Here is a 12,746-nt window from a genome sequence, read left to right as displayed (position 1 = left end):
GCAGTGGTGATACTAACACTTTACAGTATTCTTAGATCCAGGTCCTAAATATGTTGCATGATAGAAGTTTTCTTGCAGGTTCTAAGCATAATATTTTGCAGCAGTTGTGTGCGTGTGAAGTGATAGTGAAAGTTAGGTCTGGGGAAATTATGTGTGAAACTGCAAGAATGAAGAAGAAGACCTCGTAGAGTAGTGCTGATTTTGAGTCGGCACCGGTTGGTAGCAGCGGAGACCTTAATGTTGGCACAGTGGCAGCGATAGCCACGGCAACGTGAACTACCGGCGGCGGCTTCGAGATTGTCGGCATCGGCAGCATGTACACGTTCCTCAGGAGAAATACATCAGATGCAGCTAACACGACTGACAAGTTAAGTACTTGTGCGATAATGTTAACACCTGAAAACCCGCTGGTTTATCGACAGTGACGGACCCTACAACAACTGAGCAACCATCCAGTCTGAGTGGTTCAGATAACACTAATGGACCAGTTAGTCCGAACTGTGAGTACCGAAATGGAACTTACTGATGGGGCAGATAGCCCCAAATCATGGAGGGGAATCAAGATTTGCCGGCCGAAGTGGCCGTGCGGTTAAAGGCGCTGCAGTCTGGAACCGCATGACCGCTACGGTCGCAGGTTCGAATCCTGCCTCGGGCATGGATGTTTGTGATGTCCTTAGGTTAGTTAGGTTTAACTAGTTCTAAGTTCTAGGGGACTAATGACCTCAGCAGTTGAGTCCCATAGTGCTCAGAGCCATTTGAACCATTTTTTTTTAATCAAGATTTGAGACGATGCACCGTCACAACTAATGTAAATTTTGCTACACATGCAATCTATTATGAGAACAATGCAGCCTAGTGTGGTGGTTTTGCGTATGGAGCTAAGTTGTGTAAAAACAAACTTACGTTTGAAAATTGAAAATGTAGTAACACGTATAGCAGAAAAAAATGTAAAAGCTGAGGTGGGAAAAATTAGATCTGATAGAGAAGCGATGATTGATTCAAAAATAGAAGGCATAAGGGCAGATGTGGAGGAATTTCTGAGGAGGTTGGCCGGGTTAACTCCAGAGTTGGTACTATACAAAACATTTTCGGGGATGTATTGGAAGAGATAGAGGACTTGCTGCGTGGCGATGTTAAGAAATGTGCGCTGAGGCAAAAAGTGCTTTAGGAAGTGAAACTGGATATGTTAAAATTTTGTTGGGTAGCTTGGTAGAGGGTGAGAAAGAGTTGCTTAAGAATAGAGAACATTACGAATCTGTATTAATTAAAGATGCTGACTTCAAAAAGAGTTCATAAACGGACAAAGTTTCAAACATGGAAAAGGGTCGATGTGTAATTCTTGTGTGTGTGAACTGGAACGCATATAAATCGTCTGCTGGGAGTATTGACGGGAACTACGATGATCAAGAGTGATCCCTGGAATTTGTCCACAGTACGATAACTTCTACTGATGAGTCTTGAGATTTTATTGAGAAACTTGAACAGGCTGTGAAATTCAAGCCACGTAGTTGGAACAGAATAGAGATAAATATGTACCAGAAGGGGAAAGATACAAACGTGTGCAATAGCTATAATTATCACCGAAATAATTATCACCACAACGGTAATAACAATTTTCAAAGTGAATATGGGACTAAGGATACTCAAAACGGAAATGAAATCCGGGAACGGAGATATGAGGGGCAGGAGCTACACGAATTGCAACACCAGAATACGAGGTCGAGAAACCAGAGACTGCTGCAGCTCAAGTCCGGAGATGGCGAAATAAACCGGCGTTGAAATGGACAGGTTATTTTAAAAGAAAATGTATATGCGTTAACGTAAGTGGCTAAACATCCTTTATGGTCTAGGATCATAGATATAAATCGTGAACAGCAACGGTGATGGAATGTCTAGGCTGTACCACATTAGTAAGTAAAATAAAGAAATTCATTTCTTGACCCTTACCACTTTATCACGTTCGAAGCAGGGGTTCGATGGGGTTCAGGTCTGGCGAGCTGGGGGGCCAGCTCATTAACTGGAACTCCCACTGCGTTCCTAGAACCACTTCATCACACTCCTGGCACATTATATTGTTGAAAAATTCCACTGCCGTTGGGAGATATGATCTTCATGAAGGGGTGTAAGTGGTCTGATACCAGTCTACGATACTCCTTGCCCGTCATGGTGACTTGCATGAGCTCCACTGGAGCGATGGATGCCCACGTGAAAGTTCTCCAGTGCATAATGGAACAGCCACCAGCTTGTTTTCGTCCCACAGTGCAGATGTCAAGGAGCTGTTCCCCTGGAAGGGGAAGGATTCGCGCTCTCCAATCTGCGTGATGAAGACGTTATCGGGAGTCATCAGATCATGCAACGCTCTGACACTGCGTCATTGTCCAGTTCTGATGGTCACGTGCCCATTTCAGTCATAGCTGCGAATGTGGTGGTGTTAACATTAACACCTGAATGGGCACAGGCCCATCTTTAGGAGTGTTCGGTGCACTGTGTGTTCAGATACACGTGTACTCTCCCAAGCATTAAAGTCTGATGTTACTTCCGCGACAGGTCGCCGCCTGCCCTGTTTTACCAGTCTGCCCAGCCTACGACTTCCGACATCTGTAATGAAGGATGGCCGCCTAACTACACGACGTCTGGACGTGGTTTCAGCTTGGTTTCGCCAAGTGTTGAAGAATCTCCTCACAACACTCCTCGAACGCTCGACAAGTCGGGCAGTTTCCGAAATTCTCGTGTCGAGATTTTGGACCGTCAGAATCTGCCCTCAGTCAGATTCAATTAGACAATGCGCCTTCCCCATTTTACACACGAACAGCACGCCCACTGATACTATATGCACCGTGCGTGTGTCTAACAGACATCCCTCGCCCCGTGATGCTGCTATCGGCTGGACGGGTTTGTATCGATAGTAAGTCGGCAGTCGTAATCTTCTGGATGATCATCGCCTTGTACTACTGAATAACGACAACTTGTATAAATCTCAGTATACCTGACTAGATTGGTCGGATGAAGGTCAAAAATGAAAAATTAAAAATGGCGCCAGTAACTTAATACACGCACTGGCGGATGTTTATCAACACAGCAGATGCACTGGAAGCGGGAGTGTTCAAGTTAACATTCCAGAACTTTCCTTGCTGCTAATATAGTATCGTATAACTCCTGCAAGGAAGCTCAATATTCTTCCGTCTTCTCCGCCTCAATTCAGAAGTATAAGCCATCTCCACGTGCAGATTAACCCAATCTGTTTATGCAGTGACAGTCCATAACCCAAACCAGTGCTATTCCCCAGACAATCACTTTAACAAGCCAGCACCACTCGTGCACCGGGATACCACTGTGTTGCCGCTCCTGTCTCCAATACTCAACTTTGCACTGCCTGCGCCCTCCTTCCCTTTACGACTCTCGACGGCGTCCTCAGAGAGGGTCAAGGAGGGGTGTAATTCTCAGATATTCAACTCCTCGGCACATAGTTTAATGTCTCTTAAAGCCTCTCAAATGTGTTGTTTTAACGATAAAACAGACCACCTTTAAATGGCAATCGACGTTAACGTTATACCTCTGCGAAGAATTTTTGAAAGTTGTGACCGGGAGATAACCTAATGGCAACAGAACAATCAAACTTGGATTCGTTTCCGAAACACTCTAGCAGAGTATAAACAATAGCGAACGGTGGTCAGGAACAGCCGCTCACCCAGCACAAAAGCAAGTTGTAAAATTACATATTAAAACAGGTTGTCAGTCTAATTAGGCATGCTTGTGTCAAGAAAAATGATAAAGCAGAAGGCAGTGATAAGGCTAACCTAACCTAACCTAACCTTCTTTGACACACACACACAACCGGCCGGTGTGGCCGTGCGGTTCTAAGCGTTACAGTCTGGAACTGCGTGGCCGCTACGGTCGCAGGTTCGAATCCTGCCTCGGGCATGGATGTGTGTGATGTCCTTAGGTTAGTTAGGTTTAAGTAGTTCTAAGTTGTAGGGGACTGATGACCTCAGAAGTTAAGTCCCATAGTGCTCAGAGCCATTTGAACCATTTTGAAACACACACACACACACACACACACACACACACACACACACACACACACACACATACCTAACTCTTACCTTATATCTGTTCACAATACAACACAGTATCCTAATCTTGCAGATAAATGTGCTGCTAACTAGAAAGTCAGATAAGCAAATCGCAATGAGATAGTAAACAGCTACATATGCCTGTCAACAACACGTATCTCAAATGAACTAGGAGCATCACACATGAAACTAATAGTAGTACTGAAAAGGGAAAAGCTTGAAATGATTATGAATTTAAATCAGGTTGACTACTAATGATGATAATCCATTATTTAATTGTGAAATACAGGGTCTTTATCTCTGTCCATTAACCAACTTGCGTTAGAATAGATAACAAAAAAAACAGTTCTTTCTTAAACTCGATTTGAAGCAACTAAACAGAATGGAAATCTAACTATACTGGCGCTGAAGGAACCTTTGCATTGCTTCATTAAATAACTAGGCTGGTACATGAGGACACTTAAATTTTCATGATTTGAAGAACCAAGCTCATTAACAAAACTACACCAGTATGTATGAGAAAAGGTACGTTCAAATGGTTCAAATGGCTCTGAGCACTATGGGACTTAACATCTGAGGTCACAAGTCGCCTAGAACTTAGAACTACTTAAACCTAACTAACCTAAGGACATCACACACATCCATGCCCGAGGCAGGATTCGAACCTGCGACCGTAGCGGTCACACGGTTCCAGACTGAAGCTCCTAGAACCGCTCGCCAACCGCGGCCGGCAAAAGGTAAGAATTCTTATCATTAATTATTAGTCGAGTAAAGCACAGCTAACTATAACTCTTTAAATAACAAATGTGCTTACATAACCAGTCTTTTGACATACTCAAAATTTTAATTGGCTGTGCGAACGACAACCAACGTTAAATTGAAATTAAATTCAGCCACTTTCTGATAACAAATTAGAACACTCCGAATTAAATTCACTACGATAGAAATCATGCCCAGATTTGTGATCTGGTTTAATCATGGGTTTAATAAAGAGTGTTTAGTAACACCACAATTATTATTAAAATCAAGCAATTTTCACAAATACCTGGTTCATTTACAGAGTGCCAAATACAAAACAATTTAGTGGAAGGCTGGTGGCACTGGTGGCGCAATTTTCAGTGTCTATTAACCTGCAGTCATGGGAGTACTGTTGGCCTCACCCTACTACTGATCTTCTAGGCTTGGAAATAATATTTTTATAGGGCCATAAACCATGTCATGATAATGGTATCACCAAATTGAGCATCCGAAGCCCATAAATACTGCCCTTAAGCTCTTCTAGCCTCAAAACTTCAGGAATATGAGCCCTATTATCCGCTGCGGCTAGCGGGATGTTAACCACAGCACCGCTCAGCCCAGAACCCTTACTCATCACAACGGACGAGTTGCCACTTACGGCCCAACCACTCCTTTTCCAGTCCGCCAGGCTACTTCCATAGCTGCGGGGCTTCCCTACATATTTTACATTCAACCCTACCTTCCCTAACTAAGGACCAAATCATTTATAGTACATTACATAATAATCATTCCATTAGTTATTTAAATGCACAAGCATAATATTAAACAACATTGCTCTAAATTCCACATAGCTAAAACATATATAGATAGTCAAAGAACTTCCATGATAGATACAACATTATACACTACTGGCCATTAAAATTGCTACACCAAGAACAAATGCATTTGATAAACGGGTATTCATTGGACAAATATATTAGACTAGAACTGACATGCGATTACACTTTCACGCAATTTGGGTGCATAGATCTTGAGAAATCACTACCCAGAAAAACCACCTCTGGCCGTAGTAACGGCCTTGATACGCCTGGGCATTCAGTCAAACAGAGCTTGGATGGTGTGTACAGGTACAGCTGCCCATGGAGCTTCAACACGATACCACAGTTCATCAAGAGTAGTGACTGGCGTATTGTGATGAGCCAGTTGCTCGGTCACCATTGACTAGACGTTTTCAATTGCTGAGGGATCTGCAGAATGTGCTGGCCAGGGCAGCAGTTGAACATTTTCTGTATCCAGAAAGGCTCGTACAGGACCTGCAACATGCGGTCGTGCAACATCCTGCTGAAATGTAGGGTTCCACAGGGATCGAATGTAGGGTAGAGCCACGGGTCGTAACACATCTGAAATGTAACGTCCACTGTGCAAAGTGCCGTCAATACCAACAAGAGGTGACCAAGGCCTGTAACCAATGGCACCCCATACCATCACGCCGGGTGATACGCCAGTATGACGATGAGCAATACACGCTTCCAATGTGCGCTCACCGCAATGTCGCCAAACACGGATGCGACCATCATGACGCTGAAACAGAACCTGGATTCATCCGAAAAAATGACGGTTTACCATTCGTGCACCCAGGTTCGTCGTTGAGTACACCATCGCAGGCGCTCCTGCCTGTGATGCAGCGTCAAGGATAACCGCAGCCATGGTCTCCGAGCTGATAGTCCGTCCTGCTGCAAAAATCGTCGAACTGTTCGTGCAGATGGTTGTTGTCTTGCAAACGTCCCCATCTGTTGACTCAGGAATCGAGACGTGGCGGCAAGATCCGTTACAGCCATGCGGATAAGATGCTTGTCATCTCGACTGCTAGTGACATGAGGCCTTTGGGATCCAGCACGGCGTTCCGTATTACCCTCCTGAACCCATCGATTCCATATTCATTGGATCTCGACTAACGTGAGCAGCAATGTCGCAATACGATAAACCGAAATCGAGATTGGCTGCAATCTGACCTTTATCAAAGTCCGAAACGTGATGATATGCATTTATGTTCCTTACACGAGGCATCACAACAACGTTTCAGCAGGCAACGCCGGTCAGCTGCTGTTTGTGTATGAGAAACCGGTTGGAAACTTTCCTCATGTCAGCACGTTATAGGTGTCGCCACCGGCGCCAACCTTTTGTGAATGTTCTGAAAAGCTAATAATTTGCATACCACAGCACCTTCTTCCTGTCGGTTAAATTTCGAGTCTGTAGCAAGTCATTTCCTGTCGTAGCAATATTAATGGCCAGTAGTGTACATAAACAGTACTACAAATTGACACAGAAATATAGATACCGATTAAAAATTGGTTAAAAGCAAGCGTTACCCTGTAACAGAAGATGACATATGGTGCTGCTGATACGTCACCGTCGAGTTCAGAGATGTCATACCGCGCGCCTCGCGGGACTCAAGTTGCTCCTTTTTTTCTTCTTCTTTTCTGAAGGACGGTACGTCGCGGTCAAACAATAAGAAGGGCCAGTGCTGAGCAGGGCCGGCCCAGCCTCTGGCTCTCGACATAACAATTTTATCGTTCTGCGGCGAAGTACAAGTTGTTCCTCGCAGCTGCCATCGACCGCAGGGGCTCCCAGGAGGGCGCCGTCGCTGACGACCGCCCTCTGCCCGCCGCCAAGAGCCGCGTCGCCTGCCGGCGCGGCTGACGCTCGCACGTGCACGCACGTGGCCAGATGCCGCCGCTGCAGCCTTTGTGGCCGCGCGGCCAAATTGCCAGATAACTGCGCCGCGTTATCGCCCGCGCGGCCCGGCGTTCCGGGAAACGAGCGGCCCGCGCCGCTCCTCTTTGGCTGCTGCGGGCCGCTTATTAAGTATGGAGTGGGCGCCGGCTGCCGTACGCCCGAAAAGCCCGCATTAATTTTCTCGCGCCGTTACGCGGCTAAATACATAATGCACGAACAAATGAAGTGGCGCCATTCCCAGGGAGAGGCCGGTACGGTGCGCTGCCGGACAAAGAGCGGACGGAAACTATTAAAGAAACTCCTTTGTGTGTACACGGCTGCTGCAGTCGGGGCCGGCGCCGTGCCGCACCGAAAGACCTCTGCGCCCTCAACTTCGGTGCGCTATCAGCTTTGTATGCAACGGGTAAAAAGTACACTTTCAAGAACGAAACTAATGAAGGGAGAACGCGGTGGGACATGTTCGAGCGAGAAAATTCTGCGCTGGTTCCACTGAGCTCTGTTTTCTGACCTCCTGTTATTGTTGTTATTGCAGTTGCGCCTTGTTGTAGCTGGTTATTCTCTGGTCTGCTGAAATGACGACGCGCTGAAAAAGAAATAAGCTTTCCTCTTTAAAAGTGAATGTCGTTATGAAGTAATTTAACATTTGACAGTAATAATCATATCGATTATTATTGTTTTCCCCGTCTTAAGCGTACTTACATTTAAGAGCGTTTTTCATCAGAGGCGTTTCGCTTTCATTTACGAAGCATCTTCAGTGATCATTCCGGAAGTATGGTATATTTTATTGTATAGTATTCTACTGTATGTTAACCGGGAGCCTAGAAACGACGGAGAGGCTCCGTCTCCGCAGCAGCCGCAGTGGCAGTGGTCTCTATACCAGCTGGATGTAGAAGTCTGGTCTCTGAGTACAGAACTGCAGCGTGTCTAAAAATACACGTGCTTTGCATCGTCCACCATATTGTAGTTTGGCAAATATTTCCATCGGTCTGCATGTGACACAGAATTGCAACTGATTTCTTGTTTTGAACTTTATGTCAACATATTAAGTAAAAGGCTTATGAGGGAGAAGAATTGAAAAGTATTTTCTTTTCATGTTCTAGTGACATTTCCTGCCAGCCATGTTGTAGTTTGGCAAGAAACGAAATATAAGCATCTATGGCTGGCACGATCAGATAGCTGAAATTCAACATCCAGGTTCAAATGGCTCTGAGCACTATGGGACTCAACTGCTGTGGTCGTAGGTCCCCTAGAATTTAGAACTACTTAAACCTAACTAACCTAAGGACATCACACACATCCATGCCCGAGGCAGGATTCGAACCTGCGACCGTAGCGGTCGTGCGGTTCCAGACTGTAGCGCCTTTAACCGCTCGGCCAGTTCGGCCGGCGCGCAGCAATCGCCGACGTAGTGTAGCTGAGGCGAAATAAGGGGAAGCAGCCCGCATTCTCCGAGGTAGATGGAAAACTGCCTAAAAAAACCATCCAAAGACTGGCGTTAGGCCGCACGGCTAACAGGGCGGGCATGGTATATTTATATGAGGTGTGTTCGGAAAGTGTTCCGATCGGCCGCAAAATGAAAACTACTGTAAAAATCAAAAATGTTTTATTTGCAACAGTTAGCTACGACTTACTGCTACTTATCTACATCTTCGTACATCCATATTTAAATTGGATGACGGTGGGACACAGATGGTATAATTTTTTATTAAAAATGAAACTCCTCCAGCTGTACTTAAGATTTTATGTTTACTTGGCTGCTAGTTTCGACGTTGCGTCAACGTCCTCTTCAGGCCCGTACACTTTGATGAAATCAGCTGTGTGTGGCTCAGTACTAGAAGTCCACGGTGAGACCAGCACGTGCTCCACATGGATGGCCGGCAGCTACGGGCCTGATCATGACGTTGACGCTACGTCGACACTAGTAGCCAAGTACACACAAAATCTTAAGTACAGCTGGAGGAGTTTCATTTTTTAAAAACACTTATTACATAGTCGCAGCTCCGACTCAGACATCAGTCGTAGTGTTGTACCAACTTTCCAGTAGCCTCGTCATAAGAGATAGCCGCCAGTGCATTCCGCCAGTTCTCTACTCTGGTCTATAGTTGGTCGACTGTACCAAAATGTTGCCTTCATAGTCAGCGGTTCATGTGAGTAGAGATGAAATCCACAGCAAGCCAATTGTGAGTTGTATTGTGGGTAATCAAACATTCGTATCGAAAACGGTGCAGCAGCATCTTCACTGCCCCTGCAAAATGCGGCACGTTATGTGGGCTGCATAGCTTAAGGCGAAAAATCTCACAAAGCCCCCATACTTGGCGGGAGACACTATTGTTCTGGGCATCTTGACGGGCTCACTGTGCGCTGAGAACTGAAAAGAGCGACGTGACGCGATGAACGGGTGTACTTGAGTTACTACCCAACACATCCGTGCAAAGCTTCATCGGATTTTCACTGTGATTTCCATTTCGCGACCGATTGGAACTTACTTTCCAAGTAATCCTCATATAACTTTGACGACCTATGTACTTGCGATGTTGTTTTCCTTTGCCTGCATGTTCAGTGGTCCAGGGCTTTCCTCTAATTGTTAGTGGAGACTGAAGTAATTAAAAACGTAGTTGCACATTCAAACAACTGTGGACCACTTAACATGCAGACGAGAGGAATTAACGCCGTAAGTAATTTGTACGCTATGTTTATAAAGGAAAACTCTTTTGAATATCCAAACAAATTATTACTACCGTATTTGTACAATGACCACAGGAGACGCTCTGTAAATAAAAGTTAAATGTGTCTGGTGGAAAACGCTCTTAAGCTGTAATAAATTTAAGACCACATAAAACATGACTAATTCTAGTTGTTATGTAACTGTTGCTGAGAAATGTGGGCATGAAAACAAACATACAATAAACAGTTGGACTCAATACGAGTACATTTGGGAATCGTTTGCAAGAGATTACATAATTTATATTGTTCTTGACTGCGTTTGCGTATACCAAAACCAAAACCAGTAAGAGAAGGTCTTAAAGGTCATAAACAAACGTACTGTGTAGGGTAAGGACGCGGAGAAAACGGGTCGTGACCTCTATAAAGGAATTATTAGTGCGTTCACTTCAACTGGATTAGGCTCAGAGCAGAAATGGAAACTCGAAAAAGACAAATTAGAAAAGGAACTTCTATTTTGTTTGGATTGCAGTTCCGCCTATTCACTGTATACGTTGTTATTCTGTTGTACAATCATGATTTCAACGTTTGGCCATTTTCAAGTACCACAATGTGAAGCATTTTCAGACTTCTGTAATCGAAGTCATAGCCGAAATATGTTACTCCTGGTTATATACTGCAGGTATAAACGAGAACAAATAACTAGGATTAATATATTTCGACGACGATTTCTTTCACAGATGTCTGACGTTGCTTAACATTGCGGTTCTTGAAAATGCCCACTGGCCGAAATCATGGTTGTACGATAAAATAAACAATCTATACAGTTAAATGTTAGAATTTACATTTGTAGAATATTACGTGATGCGGCCCCAAACCATGAAAATATAATCTTTTTCTCTTGTTGTGCAATGAAATTCTCAACTATGTTAGTTTCATAATTTAAGAAACGTAATATTTATTCTGTAATGAAATAAAAATATTTCTTCATTAATGTTGATTATTATTCGGTAACAAAAGCGGCTCTCTTAAATTCATTCCCATACTTTGTGGTCTGCATATGTAAGGTGGATTACCAAAGTTGGTGTATATGATCACTGTAACTTTGTACGCCCTCATCATGTCGTATCTATTTCACCGGAAAACTTGATGGAATATATCGATTCTTCTTTTCTCTCTGTTATGTTCTCAGAGGTTACGTTTGCTCACTGTGCGACATCTTTTTCACTTCTGTAAATTTGTAATATTCTTAATGTCTTAGTCTCCTTCTTCGCCTACCATCTGAAGCCTTTTAAAAAAATGTAAACGGTGACAAGGACCAGAAACATTTCGGTTGTATAGAGCATTCAGTAATTCCTCAATCTCAAACGTCCGGCTGTAGCGAAATTTTAGACTGGAATTTATTCGATTACCGCTGGCGATAAGGGTTCGTTATCGATTTGTTACAAAGTACGAACTGTGTAATGGACGATACATCAAAAAGGGAACTAAATGCTTCTGCCTGTAGTTGCAATTTTGAAACTTCCTGGCAGATTAAAACTGTGTGCCCGACCGAGACTCGAACTCGGGACCTTTGCCTTTCGAGGGCAAGTGCTCTACCATCTGAGCTACCGAAGCACGACTCACGCCTGGTCCTCACAGCTTTACTTCTGCCAGTATCTCGACTCCTACCTTCCAAATTTGCCATTTTATTATTTCTTTACGGTGCTAATTATTTCCCTTATTGTTCGCCCTACGTAGTGTTCGTGTCACATCTGAAATGGAAGCGTATACATTTCAGGAGCAATGTGACATGAATTGTGCTGGCCTTAGACAACAGCGTTTGTATTTGCTACCATCTGTGTGTTTCCTACCATCTGTGTGTGTGTGTGTGTGTGTGTGTGTGTGTGTGTGTGTGTGTGTGTGTGTGTGTGTGTGTGTGTGGGTGGGTGGGTGGGTGGGTGGGTGTGTGTGTGTGGTAGTAGCGCATCGTGAGAGAAAATGAAATAGCCAACTAAAAGGTAACATTCTGTTGGTCGGAGCATTAAATGTCTGAAGTGTGAATATGGTAGAGGGGCAAGAATATCGCAAAATGGTTCAAATGGCTCTGAGCACCATGAGACTTAACTTCTGAGGTCATCAGTCGCCTAGAACTTAGAACTAATTAAACCTAACTAACCTAAGGACATCACACACATCCATGCCCGAGGCAGGATTCGAACCTGCGACCGTGCGGTCACGCGGTTCCAGACTGAAACGCCTAGAACCTCACGGCCACACCGGCCGGCAAGAACATCGCTCAAGTGATATGTAAAGGCACAAGCTAAACACAGTGGACATCAGTGAAGTGAAATTGAAAGACGATAAGGGGCTGTAGTCAGATTAAAACAGGGTAATATCAGAAGCAGCAGACTATGGTTTAAGGGGAGTAGGGTATGTCGTGAGTAGGAAGGTAGGGCAGAGAGTGAGTTGCTGTGAACAGTTAAGATTATTCTTATCCGAATCGACAGCAAAGGAAACACCTACACCAATAGTTCAGATACACCAGCGACGTTACAA

General features: G+C 44.3%; 1 non-coding gene across 1 annotated transcript; it reads right to left on the bottom strand.

Moving 5' to 3' along the window:
* Positions 1 to 11,751: 11,751 nt before the first annotated feature.
* Trnas-cga lies at positions 11,752 to 11,826 on the bottom strand. The gene has a single exon. It is a non-coding gene; the product is annotated as a tRNA-Ser (tRNA).
* Between the last annotated feature and the right edge of the window lie 920 nt (positions 11,827 to 12,746).

The sequence above is a fragment of the Schistocerca piceifrons genome, chromosome 2, assembly GCF_021461385.2.
Source record: "Schistocerca piceifrons isolate TAMUIC-IGC-003096 chromosome 2, iqSchPice1.1, whole genome shotgun sequence".
Taxonomy (NCBI): domain Eukaryota; kingdom Metazoa; phylum Arthropoda; class Insecta; order Orthoptera; family Acrididae; genus Schistocerca; species Schistocerca piceifrons.
This window is presented reverse-complemented; position numbering and strand designations above follow the sequence as displayed.